Source organism: Passer domesticus, chromosome 3, assembly GCF_036417665.1.
Source record: "Passer domesticus isolate bPasDom1 chromosome 3, bPasDom1.hap1, whole genome shotgun sequence".
Lineage (NCBI taxonomy): Eukaryota > Metazoa > Chordata > Aves > Passeriformes > Passeridae > Passer > Passer domesticus.
Window position 1 is genome coordinate 97017241 of NC_087476.1, and position 21299 is coordinate 97038539.

The 21299-nt window shown below is 39.4% G+C and overlaps 1 long non-coding RNA gene across 5 annotated transcripts in view; it reads right to left on the bottom strand.

Moving 5' to 3' along the window:
• LOC135297219 (uncharacterized) overlaps nucleotides 1–20637 on the bottom strand; it is a 111759-nt gene extending 91122 nt beyond the window's left edge. For 2 of the 5 annotated variants that reach the window (XR_010359261.1, XR_010359262.1), the window contains exon 1: nucleotides 20024–20636. This is a non-coding gene — a long non-coding RNA (uncharacterized LOC135297219). Of the gene's footprint in view, nucleotides 1–18150; nucleotides 18307–20023 lie in introns of all 5 variants that reach the window. The other 3 variants (XR_010359263.1, XR_010359264.1, XR_010359260.1) reach the window with 3 other exon arrangements.
• Between the last annotated feature and the right edge of the window lie 662 nt (nucleotides 20638–21299).

Below are 21299 nucleotides of genomic sequence, written 5' to 3' on the forward strand. Positions count from 1 at the left end.
ACTGTCAAATGAATTATTCTCAGGGAATAATTCATCTAGCTGCAGAAGACAGAAAAGGCTTGAATGCTAATGGGTAGGAGCAGGGAGAGCACAGCATAGAAATTGAACTAATTCATACACAGCAGTAAGTCTACAGATTGCTTGGGAAAAATGGAGCTAGGTACTGCTGAGTCTCTTGAAAAATGTGATGTATCCCAGGTTTAAACCCATGTGTTCAATTTCATAAGATTAATATTTCCAACTGCAGGCTCTCCAATAAAGTGTCTTAAAATGAATCCGCAACACGTAATAGAATAGCTATGCTCTCAACTTTAAAGGAAATGAGTTATTAATAATACATGGTTATGGAACTATTTGATTCATTCTGTGAAATTTTGTAGAACCTCAATAAAATAAAATGTTTTATTAGAATAATTGCATAAAGCAAATCCTGCAGAGTCATGATACATCCCTTTCAAATACAATCAGTGCTCTTCAGACTTATTTATTTGACAGTGTTGTCACACCTACTTGTTGGGCACTACAGCCCCAAAGAGCCAGCTACTCTTTCAATAATGCAGAGATGTCAGGATGATTTTGAGTAAATTGAGCATTAAGCATCTCTTCAGGTTTCCCTGTTTCATTCTGGCGGAGCAGTAATACAAACCCAAATGAATGCACAGCTCATTTCTTTCTGGATCATATTGATTAATTTTGCAGAGGGGTTAGAGAAAGGGACCTGTGATGTCGGTTGTCATTGATTTCCAAGATAAATGAAGAACTGAGCAGCAACATCCTTTTCAGCCAAAAGATAACACTTAAATACAGTGCAAGCAGTAAGCAAATAATTAGCTTTTCTGAAGTATCAGAACTGCTTTTAGATAACATTAATTTCAAGCAAATGAATGTAGATACTTTGTCCTTTCAAGGCAATTCTTTTTCTTTCAGCTTCAAGTCTTTGCTTGTTATAGCCCCAAAGGACATCATAGGATGCTTCACTGTTTACTACAAGCTTAAGTTGCTAAACATATCTGATTTTGCTCTGCATTCTTGATCAAATCTATTCTAACAAGGTTATAGTTATGCGCACACTCTTCAGCTGTCAAATGTATGTTAAATGGTGAAACATTTATTAGATGTGAGTGTTAATGCCAGGAGAACCAGTTACTGCTACATTTCTAAAAAAAAAAGAACAGAAAAAAGCTGTTCAACACCTGCATACACTGTTTTGTACCAAACTGTTCTAATTAGCACATTTTGAGATATGATTAGAGCACTAGAGGAAGCTTTCCAAATGCCATTAATTATGGATGTGATCTTAAATTATTCACTTTGAATATTTTTTCTTGCTATGCCCTTTTATCTTCCACTAACTTTTTGTTGCATGCTAGAATAGTCCCAATTAAACCTCAAATGCAAGTCTGTTACATTAAAGAAAAGGTAAACTGAAAATTAACCAACTTTTCTTTTCTAAGGTGCTTCTAAACAGGGAGGATGTGGGCAACAGTCGATTTTTTTCATATTAAATGCTCATCATTCTTTATCTGAGCCTCTACCAATATTGGAAAAGTGATACTTATACAACCATTAAGCATGAATATTTCCTTCTTTCACTAAAGTAATATTATAGAATGCAACAAAATATTTGTGCAATCATTCATCTTTAGTCCTTTTAAAGATTACTGTATCAAGTGAGTCATCTCAGACTCTGGTGTATCACAAGTAGTATCACATGTAGAGTCTAATAGCTGGTGACCAATTGCTATATGTGATTTTGCTTCCAATAAATGGTGCCAAACCACCTGAATTATGAAGAGTTGGAAGAACCTTTTCCAGGCTCATATGCAACCAGACCTGTCAGGAATATATCTTTGCAAAGAAAGGAGAATAAAATTAGAAAGGAGAGAAAGAGAGGCAGGTAAGGATGGAGTCATAACATAAGAAAAACAGTGAGCAAAGCAGGGCAGAATATAACATTTTTGTAGTGATAAAGAAAGATAATTCATATATATCTGTTTAAAAATAAAGCTCACATTTACATGTAGTACATAGAAACATAGTAAAAGGCTCCCACGTATGTCCTCTTGACTAGGCAGAACAGTCAAACAATCCTAGTGCATGCAATGACTAAACATTGCCCTGGATTTTACCTTTTTTCTAGGTTAAAGTTCCTCCTATAAAACTTCCTCTGGGACCCATTAGAAGCTACTAGCACACACTTGTTTTGTTAAAGACGCTGATAAAAATCCGGTGAAAAGGAATGACAATTCTCTTAAAAGCTGTTTAATACATGTAGCCGTGAAAAAGAGAGAAGATGTATTCCAAACTGGAGTGCTATCACTTCACACAATAGCCACATCCTTCTTAGAGTTTAACAGATCTGAAGTCAGTTTCTAGATAGGAAACCCCAAAGGAAAACACATATAGGAGCAATCATTCAGAAGTCTATTCTCCTGCTGACCCAGTGATGTTTGGCTGGTGTCATGTGCAAGCTGTCAATCTCAAGGATAAGCAGGAATTATCCTTGCATTTGGCATCATTAAAGCTCTTCAGAGAGGCTGTTTCTGACATCCTTAATCAATACCTCATGTGGCTACAGCAGTGGCTCTGTGCAGCAAGCAAGATGCTTTCTGCCACCTGGAACGTGCTCAAAGTCACCATTGAACTGGCAAATATCTATGAAAAATATAACATTTCCGATCAGTCTACCAGCAAAAGGAAAATCTCATGGAAAAAAAAGCAGGTGTTAAATGAATGCTGCCCATATCACATAGATGGTTCTCTCTAGCTGTCCCAGCATGAAACATGAGCAGATGGAGTGAGGTGCCAACAGATGAGAGAGACTGAACACCCTCATATTTGACAGATGCTCCTGAGGGTCTAGAGTGGGCCATCTCAGAAAACAATCATTGATGTCCATTTCATTCCATATGGAGGGAAGATTTTTTTCAATTAATCACCAGAGAGGTTTGCTGTAACCATAGGTCCTGTGGGGTCCAGGGGTACTTGCAGTCATGTAAGAGTTTCTCGACTAGCTTAGGACACCTTATCTGTCCCATGCCCATCTTGCTCTTTCTCTCCCTCTGAACTTCCAGGAAAAGTCAGTATGTTCAAAATGAAATATAAATAATGAAGAGCTGGGGCAAAAAGACTGAGGAGAGAAAGTATAATAAAACACCTATCCTTTCATTACTGGCCAGAGAAATCCTAGGAATCCATCATAAATAGAATAAATACCAAAGAAAGTAAAAATAGATGGCTTAGGAAACCTTCAGCCAGGATGTCTCACATATTCAGGCCAGACTACTGGTGATCAAAGGCAACAGTATTTCGAATTGGTCTAGAAATCAGATTTATAAAGCCTGGTATGACTTCAGATTCTTTTCCCAGCAGAATATTTCCTGGTCCCTTCTTCAGATACAGTTCTTGGGGCCACCAGAGAGGTTACAGGAATGTCATTTGTTTCACTGGTACAAGGTCAACAAGAGCAAAGAAGGAACATACTACCAGCAACAATATTGTTTTCCCATTACTCATTTTTCATCTTTTAATGTCCTCTATACATTCCCAAGACACTGCCATGCAAGAACTCCTAGCTCATCATCACACTGTTGCTAATTACTGATTACTAAAGAGAATATCATAACAGATGCAGGCAATCATAGCCAGTTTCTACTGAAAAACCAGACTTGCGAGACTTAGTCTGAAGAATAAAAACTTGTAAATTCGAGAGGACAATTTGTTGTTTTCACAACCCTTCCCCACCCAGCCAGCCTTGAAGTTATCACCTCCAATACACCAAATTGCTGTTGCAGATCCGGAAAAAGGAGAAATTGCATTTTATCTTAATTTGACTTATTGTGTCTCACTAAAATTTACTTGCTAAAAGTCTTTTAAGGCAAGAAAAAAATTCCTTAGGGAAATGCCATCATCACCATTGTTTTCCCACTGTTTTTCTAATTATATAATAGGTGACATTTTCTTCCTCCCCCTTCCACGTGGAAGCAGCTCTCAGGCACAGCAGACAGGAATGGTATTTTACCAGAAACATTTTTTTCACATGCTTACTTTCATCTCAATAAAAATTACCCTTCATATTTTCTACAAACATTAAAGAACTCCTGGTGAGTTTTTGTCTACTCAGATTTATTCTTGTCTGTGTACTTCAGAACATGTTACAGTCATAATTTGCTACTACTTGCAATTACAGGAAAGAAAATTGTGCACCTGATATGGAATAAATCTACAGCAGCTATAAAATACCTTGGCCTTTCTGCCCCTTATTTTAAGGACGAAGGACTTTTCAACCTTTTATAAGAATGCTTTGCCAGCCACACTAATTGCCAGTAAATAAATTGAGCCTTATCTTGTCAATTATAAATGTGGTGATTATCTCTACATTTCCTACTATAGCATTCCATATGCTATATACTGTACTGAAGAATTTATTCCCCTCCCAGCAGTGAAAGCCATCCCAAACAGTTGTTTTTGTGCTCAGGAATTGACAAAGGCTGCCAGGCACACACAGAAGATTCTTGGTAGACCAAGCATAATGGTCTGATTTTGAACAGGACTAAGCTAGCCAGGTTAACTACTCTAGCAGGAAAAATCAAATAGTGATTTGCCAGTCATCAAAACTGTGAAGTTTGAGTTTATATTTCGTCTTTGACTGACCCAACTTTCAAAATGATCCCTTGATCCAGCTTGCACAGTAGAATTACTGTTGTCTACCAAGAGTAGGAAGTTAAGAAAAAAGTTAAGGCACACTGATAACATAAAAATGGTGATAATTTTAAAATTGCAAAATCCAACCTTTACTCCAAAGGAAGCCAGATCTTGGTATAAAACCTCTAACATGCTTGTACCTCAAGAAAGCTAAAAATAAGTTTTTATTTCCCCTTCTATGCTGAATGGACACAAAGGCACTGATACAGCTACTGCTGAAGATGATGGTTGGACTCCTAATGCAGGTAAAAGTTAAAAAGTTGTGTCGCATTAATGCTAGGACTCATTCAGTCCTGAGCATATAAAGAGATATTAAAAGGTTCAGCTGTAATTCTTTCTTAATTTTAGCTCCCTCTACACTAACCAGAATGGTGAAAAGGCATTTATGTAGAGGCATGAATCAATTCTGACATCTGCAGAGATTGGTGATTCATTTAATGGCTGACCAGGATTACAAAAGCCTAGATATTTTAAGAAGAAAAAAAAAATTGTTTCTTATGTGTTTTTGATGGCAGTGGTAAGTCTGCAGCTTTAATGAGAGGTGACAAAAGCCATCAGTCTTGTTTCAGTATTGACTGAGACATGGATTCCTGCCAGTATTCCCAGAGGATTCAGAAGGATGAGGATGTGTGCAATTAAAGCTAGCTACATCATGAAGTACAGGCAGTGAAAAATCAGGACCTTGATGTTAAGAGCAGTTCCTCTCCAGCTTTCCCCTGTAAATTTATTTTTTGGCAACATAGTTTACATTGTCTTATAGACACCATGTTGCTCAAATTCAATGACAATTCTAATTATATTTCATTGGAATGTAAAATTTGAGGCATGTTATGAAAATTCAGATAATATCACAGTTCATATTAGCAGAGCTGCTGAATTTGTCATTTAACAGAACCTCTGAAGTATGCTTTGGTCTGTGTGTAGTATTCTATTTCACTGGTGAGAAATTGAAGAAAAATATGAAATACATGGCTTTAAAAAATTTCTAACATATTTTCTTGGCCATGTCTGGGTCATATAACAGAGTTAAGAGTGGTGAAATTACTTTTACAATGATCCAAAATATCAGTGACAGAACTAGAAGCTAGAGCTCCACATTCCTACTGTCTTTCCTCTACCTACCTGCAGTCTCAGAAGACAAGACTTTTTTGTTGTTTGGTTTTTTTTTTTAGTTCAGTTTGTGTGCAAAGAAAATGCCCATGGCAACAATGGGATAACAACTCCATTTTCACTTCCTATGCTTTCTAGGCAATACAAAACATGCTGGAGGTTTTAATACGCAAATTAGATTTGGTAATTGGGAATTAGGAACAACCTTATTTTTTCTGTCCTGCTTTAAACAATCTATAGGTATCAGAATTTTACAACATGTACAGGATATTAACCCAGCATGCTCTTCCAAACTATCTCATTAAGTATTTGCATGCACTCTTCAGCAAAAAAATTCTTTTCCTTTTAAGTTTTTGGTGTCCATCAGTGATAGCAAATTTGATACATTGTAAAGCCACCTTGAGTGACAGGATTCCACAACAACCTCTTGAGGGCCAAGGGGTTTGGGGGTTAAGTATGTCATTCAAAGAAATCTTTATCAGTGAGGGTGTCATGAACATCCTTACTGTCATTTATTTTCAATTTCACTGCAATTTTCTCATGACATCAGCTGAAAAGACTTTAGGAATTGTTTCTTTCTGACCAATCAGAATCAGGGAAGTACCTATATTCTGGTGACAGCCTTTTCCTGTAAAACTCTACATTGTCTACATTTCTTAAAAAATAATAAACTGTCTCCTTACATGACATGTTCCTTTATTCACTCATGTATTCAAAAGCGAGCTGTACTAAACATGTCTGTCTTAAGATCTTCACACCTTTGGAAATACATCTGTTAAAGTAAGCAGTCTTCAAAAATTGCTGGCAGATATCAGAAGAGATGGATAGCCCCATACTAGTTTAGATCTGGATAAGTACATTGATTTCAAGAAGGTATGTTCATATACACCTGCTAAAATTCCATCTAGTAGAAAGCATTCAATCTGTGCATCACAGATAAATCTTCATTAACATTAGAACTAAATGCTTACTTCATTTAAAAACTGCTTTCTTAAATTCATGTCGAATGAAATAGATACGTGTAGGGATTTTTACAGGTCTGGTACTTGAGGTATGGCATGATATAAAAATAATACCAGGAAAAAAGGATCCGCTAACCAGTGCAAGATTTTGCAGTAAGTCTAAAGGCATTAGCACTCCCCTATATCTCAAAGGTCTTTGCATAGGCACAAAAGTCCATGGTACAGACTCTAATGTCCACTCACCACAAATTTTTCTAGCCCTATTCTAGACCTATTCAGCATTGCTGATGACAGTAAGAGAATGATGTATAAAGAATATAAAAAAATGTAGAATATGGAATGTTCTTGCAATGCACACTCGATGAAAAAGTTAGAATGAAGAATATGACCCAAATGTTAAAGACAATTAATTTAGACATCTCTTGGAATAATCATTCAAGAAGAAATAAAAAGTACAGTTTTTATGCTGGGGAATTATATGCCTGAAAAGTTATAAAACTGTTGGGGTTTTTTGTATGAGACAAAACCCTCAACTGCTACTGGTACATTTAGATATGTGTGTATATGGCACAGGAATAGACACTTTACACCAGTATCACAGTGTCTGGCTTCACAGATTATCTTTCCTTAATATTGCATTTGCCAGCAAATATTTTATTTCCAGTTAGTCTGTGATGTATTATACAGCAGGACAGATCTGGTCATATAACAATGGCATGGTTTCTATTAAAAACAGACAGACATAAGGTTAAAAGAATTGTTGGCTCTCCACTAGTGCCTGATGACAGCTGGAAGGTCCTGGGAAAGCTTTCACAGTAATATAGCCTGGAAATAGTGCCCACAAGTTAGTGATTGTCTGCCACTGCTGCCTTCAAGAAGTTGCTACAAGGAAAGGACCCCTTTGGGGTTGTTGTTTACTTTTACTGTTCAGTTTCCATGAGGGACTATTTCTAATCTTAATGTTCCTTCTTTTGTATTCAGCCCTCATAATATGGCTCTTGATGTAGACAAGTGGTTTCTTATGTAATGCTAAAGTAAAGCATTGAAATATCTGTGTAGACAATCCAAAACTTGGTCCAGACTCCTCTCTAACCTTCTCTAGTTACCTCATATGCCCTAGGGACTGCATTTTACAAACAGGGAAAACAACTCACATAAAAATAAAATATTAAAAATAGTATTTCTTTTTTTGTCCTACCCAAGGGTGTTTTTAGATAGTTATTATACCGGTGTTAAACTGAAATTTCCTATGTAAAAGGAAGTGTCCAGCCTCCTGTATTCCTAATCAAGGACCTGTCTTCATTTCAAGAAAAAAAAACATTTGCAATCATTGCCTGCTAATAAGGATATTAACCTGCATGTCTGTTTGCATTATGATTTCTTTCAGCATTTCAGCCCAGTCAGCTACTTATTACTAAGAAGGATCATTACTGATACAATACAATTTATGAATTCAGGGTTATTGCACAGATACAAGCAAGAATATCTCTTTATTTTAATTAGTTTGTAATCAGATAAAGGAATCAAAATGTGATGAATCGAAGGAAAAGCCATCACAAAATGATTCAGTGAATCATCTATAACGACAGGCAGTGGCAATAAAGGAATACATTACTTGTTCAAACAAGAGTATCATCATTAACCAGTCAAGAAACATGAAAAATGTAAACCAGAAGGCAGCCAAGTGTCCTGCTTAACAGTTGCCAGAAAATCTAGAACTGTAATGGGGACACATATTTCTGGTATCCAGCACCCTGTTCTGTACTCCCTGCCTGAGCAGCCAGCCCTACACATTTAGCCATTGACATCAGCTATGGTCATATTTCAGGCAGTCTGTCTGTGGTGACACTAATTCACCTTCTAAGGCTTGGGGTTTTTTTCCAGTTTTTCAGCACTGAAAATTCTGCTTTTCAAAACTAACTCCCAGGCAAGAAGCTAACAGGAAGAGGTGATTTCACCTCTAAGACTAAAAAGAGCTTTTTTTTGCAGTAACTGACTTCATTGCTGAAAATGCATTACTTTGTCATGCAAGCTGACCTAAAAAGTCAGAGGCTCACCGTGACAGGACAGAGAGCGACAAGCATTTTCTAAATTTGTTCTCTTTGTATTAATAGTAGGATAAAATGTTTGGTCATCCTCCCCACCTATTTTGCCTTAAGCTCCTCTCCTTAAACTTCATGTTAATTTACCCTTTTTTTTTTGGCATGTTTTACAGGTTGTTGATCTGTCTCTTCTACAAAGCCATAGTAAAATTTAAAAAAATAAATAACCTATTTCCTGGAATAGGCCACTTAATTTATTTAACATAAATAGGGCATGTATCCCAGCAGTAAAGAATCTGGTCAATAGCTATTAAGTTTTGTTTCGTCGGGCCAGGGTTTTATGAGCCTTTAAAAGAAAACTTAATACACACAAAGGATAGCTCAGCTATTACCTTTGGAGGCAAATAATGAGCAGGATGGCTTCTGCTGCAGTGTTGGAAACCAAACTGTTTAATAAAAGGAAAAACAATAAACAGAAAATCCGATCCAGGTACAGAGGTCTGCTCCTGGTAAAACACCTTCACAAAAGCCTCGCAGTTTTTTTGTCTTCTCTTTTTCTACCTGATGGCCCAGGCGGGATCTTTTGGCTCTCATCCAATTAGGTGACCCTAAGGTTTTAGTGAAGTCTCTGGGGTCCTATAAGGTGGCTTTTCACCTGATCGTTGGGAGAAACTTCTGGGCTTTCTTCCTTTTTTGGGGGACAAAGGCTAGTTTGTCCCTCTCTCATTGGGGGCATCCCCCTACACTCCTTCATCTCACCCTTTACTATACATTTAGAAAGAAAGAGGAGAAAGGAGTATAGATTAGAATGCCAATAATTTTTGCTGCCAATTCTCTATCTTAACTTTGGTGAAGTGTTTTTCCAGGTAGGCTTCAAATTTCTGGCTATATGTGTGACTTTTACATAGAGGTAGGTTTAACAACTTTTTTATCACAACAATAACTACAAAACTTTTTCAGTGCAAAACTTTCTTGTAAACAATTTTAACTAATGCAAACTTAGAAAACAGTCTTTGCTTCTATCCGTGGCTCAGTTGTTTGTGCATTCTTCTTCTGGTGTTGTCTGCTGCTTTCGGATCGGCTGCACTTGTGGCTTGACATTCTTTGCAGGGATCCATCGAAGACCTGTGTTTGTAGAAATGCATGCAAACCCCCGGCCCCATGTTACAAGAGGATGGGGTCCTGAAATCTGTCCTGTCTCTGGATCCTTGATGAAGACTGGTGGTCTTTCCTTGAGCTTTGCCTGACTGGTATTGCTGAAATGCCTGAAAATTGGTGGTACCTGCTCCATAAAGGAATTGTTTAAGAAGTTAAAAACATATACAGCTTTATTCAGCCTCTCTATTGTAGAAAGCACTTCTGTCCCCCCTTTCTGTCTTTCTAGTATCATTTTCAATGACCTGTGTGCTCTTTCTACAATAGACTGGCCTGTGGAAGAATGTGGAATACCTGTGGTATGTTTGATACCCCAAGTTTTGAAAAACTCCTGCAATTTATTAGAAATGTAGGCTGGTCCGTTGTCAGTTTTGACTTCTTGAGGAATACCTAGGGATGCAAATGCTTGTAAGAAATGTTTAATCACATCTCTACTTTTTTCTCCTTGATGTGCAGAAGCAAAAATTGCTCCTGAGAAGGTATCTATTGATACATGTATATGTTTGAACCTTGCAAATGACTGATATTGAGTGATGTCCGTTTGCCATATCTGCAGGCTATTTAAGCCTCGAGGGTTAACTCCTGTTGCTATTGCTGGTATAGCTAATTTCTGGCAATCTGGACATGACTGAACAATTGCTTTTGCCTGATTCTGAGAGATGTTAAACATTCTTACTAAAGCAGGTGCATTTTGGTGATAGAAAGCATGGCTCATTCTTGCTTGTTCAATAACATTAGGAAGTGTGTGCTGGATTGGTATGGCTAACAAATCAGCCATGGCATTTCCCTCTGCTAAGAAACCTGGAAGAGAAGAATGTGAGTGAATGTGCATTACAAAGTAAGGTTCTTGTCGAATGGAAAGAAGTAAGATTAACTGTTTGAGCAAACTATATAACTGATCATTAGCAACTTCTTTTAGCAGAGATCCTTCTGCTCTTTCCACCACACCTGCAACGTAAATTGAATCTGTTACTAAATTAAAAGGAAATGTGAATTTTGAAAAGACCCGTACAACTGCTGCCAACTCTGTAATCTGTGCAGAACCATCTACTTCCTCAATATCTGATTCCCATTTTTTTGTCACTGAATTCTGCCAAGCAATCACAGATTTTTTAGACTTCCCAGAACCGTCTGTAAAAAATGTGATTGCCTCAAGGGGTACATTACTTCTTAAAGGCTTATGAATTAATTTTAAAGATGAACTTAATAGCTCATGTTTGGGACAATTGACTGAAATTTTTCCTGCAAAATTTTCCAAAGCAAATTGCATAACTTCTGAATTTTGAATTAACCATTCTAAGTAGATGGTTGTGACAGGCAGAAAGATTTCTGCAAAATCTCTTCCTGCAAGGGAAAGCATTCGAGATCTAGCCTTGATAATCAATTGTGAAATAATTTCAGGGCAAGTTGTTATAGTTTTACCCAATTGACGCGATAGGAAAACCCACTCTAAGATTATCAGATGGTCCTTCTTCTCTAGATCCCACTGGAATATCAAACCATGAAGTTGTGGACTCTCCCCTAAAACTGCAAACAAAAAAGACAGGTTAGGATTATACCGATGAGCCTGACGTGACTGGATGGCTCTCATCACTTTCTCTAAAGCATTTTGAGTTTCTTTGTTGAATTCTCGCGGTGAGTTTAAGGCTGTGTCTCCTCTTAACAAATCTGCCAGAGGAGCCAAGTCCTGATTTGAAAGGCCTAGTAGTGGACGAAGCCAGTTCAGAGTGCCTACAAGCTGCTGCACTTCATTCAAGGTCTTTGGATTTGTCCTTAGCTGGAGTGGCTGCGGAGTTACCGTTTGTTCTGTGATCCTGTATCCTAAATATTTCCAGGGAGGAAGTGTCTGTATTTTTTCTTTTGCTACAGTGAGTCCTGCTTTCTCTACTGCTGAGATGACCTGATCTGTTGTCTCCTGCATTGATGCTTGGTCCTTTGCTGCTACTAAGATATCTTGTTAAAATCCAGTTTCTAACCTGAGATGCCATTGTGATAAAATGTCCCGTCCCCAAAGAACTATATCAGCTCCTACAATGAATGGTCTTGTGGTGGCAACACGACCTTCAGGCCCCTCAAATGTGACTGCGTGCGAGCTTCGAAAGCTCTCACAGTGACCACCAATACCTGCTAGCTGATCCAGCGTAGGCACGATGGTCCAGTCCTGTGGCCATTTCGATCTCGATATCAGAGTGACGTCTGCTCCGGTATCTATCAGGCCAGTGAGGGTGATGGCTTGCCCGAGGTGCTTCAGGACACAGGTGAGCTGAGGCCGCCCGCGGCTGATGAGCCTGGTCCAAGCGATGACAGCTGTGTTGTTCTGTGACTCTGGTAGGAGGAAAGCTTGCGCTATGGTTAACCCTTTGGGTAAAAAACATGGAGGGTCTAGACACAAAGCTAAGACTGTAATTTCCTGTGAACAGGTGACAGACAGCACAGTTGGAATGACATAAAAACCTTCTGCATGGGATCTGCTCACTCCCACTATTAAGAACTGACGTGGTTGTGGTTCAGGTCCCAGCTGTCCTGTAGACACTGTGTAAGCAACAGCATTGGTTAGCATCACTGGCTGGGCTGTAGACAGCTCCAGTCTGGTACCTGGGGACATTGTGGTCGGAAGTCCTGCAAGGATGTGTTGCAGTTCTGAACTTGGTGGCCTGTGGTGGTCTCTGGCCTCTGGTGCAGTGGTTTTTGTATCATTGCACGCCACTGCTCCGTGCTGGGCTGCACGTTTCCCGGCAGATGGCACGAAAAACCCTGTGCTGGGTAAAAGCTGTTAGTATTGTGACAGAAACCTCTGCATCCACTGTTTCTTGGCAATGGCCTTCTGCGGGTCCTAGGACATCCCCTTTTAAAATGACCTCTCTGACCACACGAATAGCACGAGTCCCTTGGAATTTGTTGGTTCTCAATTGCACCTTTGAATGCTATTAAAGCTTCTGCTAGGGTTTGTGTTTGCTTTTCTACTGCTTTTTCCTGCTGCTTTAGGGTGTTTTCTTGAGCTGTTGTGATGGCACTGGCCAATACTTCTGCCTGCATGGCTGCTGCATGCTCAGGGGTGCTCAGGCGGTTGCAAGCATCTACTAGCTGTGTCAGGGTGGGCTCAGGATCCTGTGGTAATGTACGTAATGCCTTTTTACAGGTTGGGTTTGCATTAGAAATTGCAAGCCGTTTTAATAACTCTTGTCTGGCTCGGTCTATTGGAATCTGCTTTTCTAATGCCATTTTTAAACGGTCCAAAAACTTAATATAAGGCTCATCTATGCCCTGTTTTATTTCTGTGAAATCTAGTTCTGGCTTGTTGCCATCAGGGACCTGTAACAAAGCTGTTTTTGCTGCTTCTTTGACATCCTGCAATACTTGTCTACTAAGAGTTCGGGCTTGTATTTGAGGATCTGTATGAGCTCCTTCACCTGAGAGCTGATCTATAGTCAAATTTGCAGTAGCTGGAGTTCCTGCATAACCTCTTAAAAGGTCGTTTAACAAACGTTTCCATGCTAGTTCCCACAAAGAAAATTCTGTTGGAGATAGCAGGGATGTGCAAAGCTGTTTTAGATCATGTGGAGTGAATATGTTTGCTGTGAAGGTGGCCTGTAATAGGCTTCTGAAATAGGCAGAATCTCTACCATACAGACGAGAGGCTTTGCAAATCTCTTTTAACTCAGCAAAGTTAATTTGTTGCCATGTTTCCCTGGGTCCCGGACCTGCAGTGTATTTCACAGGAAAAACCTTCAATTTCGATGCAATTTCCCACTCTCCTTCCTGAACTGCATCCTTTCTTATCCTCTGCCAGGTATCTGTGACTCCCTGTGTGTTAAACTCTTCCTTAGATTGTTTGAAATTACATTGTGGAGCATAGGAATAGTTTGTTTTTTGTTCCGGTAAGTTATCGGACATGGGCGCCGCCATTTTGGACAGGGTCAGTTCCGGCGCATCACTTCCGGTTCCCACGCTCGGCAGAGAGGGGGTGTGCCGTCCCGGGCTGTGGGCGGGGAGCAGGGGCAGGGACACCGACCGGGCACCGCCTACAAAAGGGGTGCGTCCCTGCTCCGATGGACAGGAGCTCAGGGAGCAGCCACCCAGGGACTCCTGGGAGTCCGACGAGGATGGCGAGCCACGCCCACGAAGGACAGAGCTGGGCTCGGGGCTATAATGGCGATTGCCACGTGCTCTATTGTTCTCAGACTGGATTCTATCGGCTCGGCTTTTTCCAGTTTTACTGTCAAAATTCACCGATTTTGAACGCCAAAGCAAGGTTTTGAGAGGAGATAGAGAGGACTTTGCTCTGGTAGGGTTTTTGGAAGACGGGTTTTGCAGACAAGCCTGGCCAGGGCTGGTCTGCTCCCCCCTGTCTCGGGATGGGGTCGGTGAGGCAGGCGGGGGGGCAGCTGGCCTGGCTGCCTCCCGGCCTCTCCACCGGGGTTTCTCGGCTGGGATAAAGGAAGGTTTTTGGGTCCCCTCAGAACTTCGCTTTCTCCTGTCTTCTCTGTCCTGCCTGCATTCTGCCCTCTCCCTGGTCTTTGCTTGCTTTTCATTTTCCATTATTACAAATTTCAATACCGTCCTGAATATTGGACGCAGCTTTAAGTTGGACTTCTTGTTCTTTTCTGTGTTATATAATTTCAGTCCAACTGAATCCCAGAAGTCTGGATCGAGTTTCTGAGACATGTCTGAGTTTGGAAACTCTTGTAAGACCCATTTTACAAGCTTTTTAAGCTGTTTTTTGTCAAACTGAATATCTTGGATTTCCAACTTATAGTTAAAATACGAAAAAAAATTCCTGCTCAGCTACTGACAACCGATTTCCCATGGTGAAACTCACCGAGTCTTCTGGTCGTCCTTCTTGGTATAGACTTTTTCCCGGGTCCTGGGTGCAACAGTTTCAGCTTAGCCGATTCACAGTATCCTCTGAGGGTGTGCCGTTTGCTCCCGTCCCGTCTGAATTATAGCCTCTTCTTCACCGGTATGAGGCTTCGATTTGGGATTCCCTCTAAACCCCAAATCTCTTCTTCTGAGTTTTCTTTTTTAACGCGACAAAAAACTCAGGTGCAGGCCTGCTTCCCCAAAAACGCAAATACCAAGGAAAATTGTCCTATTTTGATTGAGGTAATCAAAAATTCCTAGACCATCTTCCTCAATATGAGAAATTCTGTCCAGGTGCCACGTATTAAGTTTTGTTTCGTCGGGCCAGGGTTTTATGAGCCTTTAAAAGAAAACTTAATACACACAAAGGATAGCTCAGCTATTACCTTTGGAGGCAAATAATGAGCAGGATGGCTTCTGCTGCAGTGTTGGAAACCAAACTGTTTAATAAAAGGAAAAACAATAAACAGAAAATCCGATCCAGGTACAGAGGTCTGCTCCTGGTAAAACACCTTCACAAAAGCCTCGCAGTTTTTTTGTCTTCTCTTTTTCTACCTGATGGCCCAGGCGGGATCTTTTGGCTCTCATCCAATTAGGTGACCCTAAGGTTTTAGTGAAGTCTCTGGGGTCCTATAAGGTGACTTTTCACCTGATCGTTGGGAGAAACTTCTGGGCTTTCTTCCTTTTTTGGGGGACAAAGGCTAGTTTGTCCCTCTCTCATTGGGGGCATCCCCCTACACTCCTTCAAATAGCCACTGTGTCTGGGTGGCCAAGAAGGCCAGTGGCATCCTGGCTTATATCCAAAATAGTGTGGCCAGCAGGACGAGGGAAATGATTGTTCCCCTGTACTCACAAGGCAACATCTTGAGTGCTGTGTCCAGTTCTGGGCCCCTCACTGGAAGAAAGACCATGAGGTGCTGGAGAGAGTCCAGAGAAGGACAATGGAGCTGGTGCAGAGTCTGGAGCACAAGTCCTGTGAGGAGTAGCTGAGGGAGTAGGGGTGTTAGTCTGGAGAAATGGAGTCTCAGGGGTGACCTTATTGCTCTCTATAATTGCCTGAAAGGGGGGAGGGCGTAGTCAGGGGAGTCTCAGCCTCTTCCAGTCCCAGCCCAGCCTCAGCCTTGTGTCAGGGAGGTCCTCAATGTGGGGGCTGGGGCTGCCCCCAGGCTGGGGTGTTGAGATATCCTGGCTCCCAGTTCCAGGAAGCAGTGCTCTCACCGAGTGGTCCTCTGAGACAGGATGCAAACTGAGCTTCTTTCAGTGAATCCAATCTTTCCCACCTCCATATGAGCATAGTCTATGCACACATATGTTCCTATGCAATGCTCTGCTATTTTTTTCTCTCATCTGTATCATGCACTGAATAATAAGTTTTGGAAAGTGCCAAGAAGAACTTTTCTTTGTACAATTATTCAGCTATTTTCACCACAACATTTTTAGAATGTGTGCTGTTTTCTTCTTCCAAGCTAAAAAGAAACAGTTTTAAAGCATGTGTCTGATCTGAAAGGATGTGGTTGGGAAGAAGAGAAGTTTATTACAAAGACTTTTGTGTTCAGATAGCCTAACAGGAACTCAGTATATTGACATTGATTTTCAAGTGGTATAAACACGGTCTGCCCTCAGACTCTGTATCTTGAGAAATAATTGTTTACTAGTTAGCCATAATGTAAAAGAAGTTTAAACGGTCACATTTTAGTGGCAGCTGTAAGATTACAATTGACTTTTAGTATTTTTTTAAAACCTCTTTCAAAGTACACCATTAGAAATCTTTTGACTCTTTGAAAATTAATATCAAGCTTGCTGCTTAAATTCACTGTACTCCAAGCCAAAAAAAATTGTTCACAGATGCATTTGCCTGGAGCGGAATACTGAGCAGGTTATGAAGTCCATCTAATAGCACTACCAAAGAAAGACAAGAAAAAAGGAATTTCCCTGATTTGCCCACAGCAAAACTATTAACAGATGACAGTGAAGTACTAAGAGTTTTTTTAAGTTCACATAATACACCTATTTGAGGTCTAATAATTAATTATTTATTGCAAAATCTTACATTATAAGCCCACTGGCTCAGTGGACTCTTAGGCTTGATCCAAGGCCCTTTAAAACACTACATTTTTTTTTTCTTTTGAAGTAACTGTGTCTTTTGACACAACTGTGTTTTTTGTCCAGCCCCAACCTGCATCATTCCTGACACCTACTCTCAAAAACTAAATTAATGTTCTTTATACAAGCCAAACGTCCTATTTTCACCACGGGGAAAATAAGTGGTTGCCTTCAGCTCTTACATATCCTTGTGCTTCCAAGTACTATTGATCAGTGCTAAAGCTTTCTTGTCTTCTTTAATGCCCTTTGCTACAGGTCCAGACTCTTTTGCAGAATAACCCTTCAACCCCATATGGATGTGTGCATTAAAGCTTTCCACATGTTCAAGCAGGAGACAACTCCATGCTGCTTGTTTAACAGAACAGCACTGAAGATGCTGAACCTAATTTATGTATTGCTATAAACCTTCTTTTTGTGCTTTCAGTCAAGCATATTTCTGTTTTGTCCTGGGTAACAAATATGAGCAGGTATTTTTGAACCACCATTAAATTTAGAAACACCTATCCTCCCACTTTCTACTATCTTAATTTAAACACTGCTCATCATTATTTTTGAGCTATCTATCCACGTCCTCTTCCCATAAAACTTGTGTGAAAGTTTGGAAGGCCTGAGTTTGAAAAGATGTCAATATATTTTGTCATTCAACATTCCAGTAGGAAACTTCAGAGAACAATCAAGACACAAGGGCTAGGTGAGCTGCAAGCAATCTTTTTCTGTCCTTTTCCTATCTATAATAAAATCACATTCTACTGGAAACAGAGTTGGCTTTCCAGGCATATGTCAGGCTCAGGGGAAGCAATTAGATGTAAAGCAGGCCACCTGGTATGACAGTAATTAGACTCTAGATCTGTTGTTATTAGGACCCAAAGTCGCACTGTGAAATTAGCTCAGAACTTTAATTAAACTTGTAGTAACAACTAACTTTTATTTCTTAATTATTCTTTTTTTTTTTTTTTTTTTGGAACCCAGCTGAACAGAGGGCTGAATGATGGCACACTGAACTAGTTAAAATACATAGTTATTTCCATCTGTATTAGCAGTAGAGATCAGAACCACCTTAGCTTTTATGAGTGGTTATTAGCACAGGTATCTCTCTGGCTTTTTGGCATCTACAGACAATTAATTAAAAGGCTCAAGCTGGTGTGAAGTGACCATTTCCTTACATCAGTTTAGACCCCATATAGGCAAGAAAAGGAATCATAATCTATACTTACATTACTATTCATAGTTGGGTTTTGGGGCATTTGGTGACTCTTCTCCGTGTACCCGTTCACCATGCAGAGATCACATTGACAGAGCTTATTCAGTGCAGACAAGTGAGAAGTTGAACCAGAAGGTCAGTTCTCACCTATTTGAGGTGCACTCCACACCTGATATGGACATAAACAGTGAATCAAAGCATCTACAAAGCCTTAGCACAGCAAGGATATACAAAACTAATTTTAGTTGGACCTGCATGCCCTAAACTTCACATTATATAAATGTCAGATCTTCAGCAGCAGATCTTTCAATTCACTAAACTGGCTCTTTTGCATCAAATTTCTCAACATAGTAGTGAGAGGCAGTGGGTCACTGGGATTTTATGGCACATGAAATACAGGGAGGGAATGTTAACAAGATATCTTCATTTTCACCTATCTTTGCATGGCACTTTGAAGAGAATTAAATAAACAACTACCTAAACAAAGTAGATACACATACTCCTTTGTAATGAAAAGTTAGAACAAAAACGTAATTTACAAAGTCTGGGGACATGAGGGATATTACTATTTTAATAGCATTTGTTGTGCCTAGGTGCAGGATTCAGAGCTCTGAGCTTGAATCCCACCTATCAGGAGTCTCCTGTATGAACTAAAAAGTCTTTGTACACACTTGCCAGTAGTATTACTACTGGCATTAAGTGTTAATATTTTTATGTGGCATTAAGTGTTAATGGGTTTTTATCCCACAGCATCAAAATAAGACGAGAGAAACAGGATCCAGTGATCCTTACGGATGGATGAATGCCACCGAAACCAAAGGTAGCTCTGTCAGCATATTAACTGGGACATTTCCCTCATCATACCCAATAGCATCTGGCATAACACCCCAAGAAAGGCAGATATTCTTGCAGAATATACTGCCATTATATTCATCTACAGAGCTGCATGAGAAAATGCAGGGGAATGGACACTTGTGGAGGCAGAAGTTTGTTCTTCATTACTGGCAACCTCAGCTATTGCACAACTTAATTCCAGATTTTCTGTGCATTAAAGGAAAAATTCTACTATTTATTAGTAGTTAACTCGTGCTTTATATCAAAGACTATAATTTAGTAGTTATGAGCTTGGAATCAAAAGATAAAAAAACAATGTAAAACTTCTTGGTTTGGCAAGTGGATTTTTTTTATTTTTACTCCATACAGGAGACATTAATTGGGATGCTCTGTATTTTAATCATTACTGTATAAAACCTATCAATAAAGCTCATCTGGTCCATTCCTTTTATCAAAGCACAACTATTTCCTGAACTACATAACCACATACTCTACTTCAGTATCATAGGATTTTATTCCTACAATACTTCTATTTAAAATAGTGATAGCATCCTTAGTTCAGGCTTGTAAGCGTTAATTAATCTAATTTTCGCTTTTCATCATTTATGCTCTTAATTACTCCTAATTTGTCTCCCTTTGGATAAGAGAAGTTGCATGATCTGATTCTCAACAAATAGGATGACAATACGGGTGTGTGCCTTTTATCTTTAGACTTGAGATCTGTACAATATTGCTACAATAATGCCTAAAAGTTTTGTTGCATTTCAAAGAGCACAAATAAATTTTTAGTACATACAATCCCTCTATTTACAGGAAAAGATTAAATACACTGATGTCAACAGAGGATTCTGTAAAATCTACAGCAAAACAAAATTCCTTTTAACCCCACAGGTGAAGATCCTCATTAAGTTTTTAATGACCATTGCCATCATATTAAAATCATGTATTTACAAGCAGTTATTAAAAATATCAAAAACACCTTGGCAACTTCTGTGGAGTTCAAGAAACATCAAATGCACTCGAGCTTCCCTGATAAACTTGTTCATACATACCTTTTACCCAGCTGCATCTTCATTTGCCTACTTGCTCATACATTTTGATGCATTCTTCCAGATAACTAGAATCTGCCTTTTACACTTATACTCCAAAAGACAAAAATACTATTTTCTGACCTTGTCATCAATCTCAACAAAATCCTTGCAAGTTTTGCAAGATGCCTGGACAAACACAACTGTTCCTGGGAGACCAGTCCTGAAGACAAGAGACAAGATTCTGCTCAAGTGAAAATCTGAAGCAGCATGGTGCATTGACAAAAAAAATTTGTTCCAAGGTACTTCAAATTTCAGCTCCTGAACAAGCCAAAAAGAACATCCTGCATGACTATCCTGATGTAGATGGGGATAAAAAAAGCCACTTCCAAGGCAGCCAGGTCTCAGCTTCTCAGAAATACTACTCAGGTCCCAGAAGCACACTCAGAAATTGGTTGGCAGGTAATGCAGTGCACAGAACTGACTTATAGTATGTTCCCCAGGGGACATGAAACTGAGCAGAAGGTTACAGCTATTCCCTGCACCAGCTAATATTTTTGCATGGTAGCTTTGTGAGCATCCTGCAACATGGGTGCTATGGAATAGCAGTATATTATTAAAGCAAAAATCCCTAATTGAATAATTAAAGCACCTCACACATCTTGCCAAAACGTCCATTATCAGAGTCCACCTACGCTGTTCTGTACCCCCCACAGAACAGCTCACAGCTACACAAGGCCTGCGAAACAGTGGCTTCTAGCCAGCTTCTTTCTGCAAAAGAAAGCATTCTGTCCTCCACATATCACTTTAAGAGTTCGACGGTCTTCTTTGAAGTACTATTAACAAAATAAATGAAGAGGTGAAAAAATCAGACTTTCAAAGCAAAGGGTTTAATATTTGTGTATGTATTATACATTCCCCGGCATCAGATGCCAGTTCAGTTTGAGGAAGGAACAAGACACTGAGGGACTGATATTAGCCAACTACATCTCTCTGTTCCTGGTCTAGCCCAAGTGGAAATTAGAGTAGCTGAGGTTATAAAATTCTTACAGTAGATCAGAAATAATTGTTTTTCAGTCAAAGAGGGCTAAAAAGAGAGGATAACAATGCATAAATACCATATATTTCATCAATTGACTAGTTCATAAATTTATGTTATTTTTTACTTGTTGTATCAACTTGAGAATAACTAGAACAAAAATTGTAAAAAAAATCTAATTTTTAATATTTCTTTTTCTATTGCATTTTTAACTCTGATGTAATATTGTATCTGCAATTTTGACTGCACTTTAGAATTATA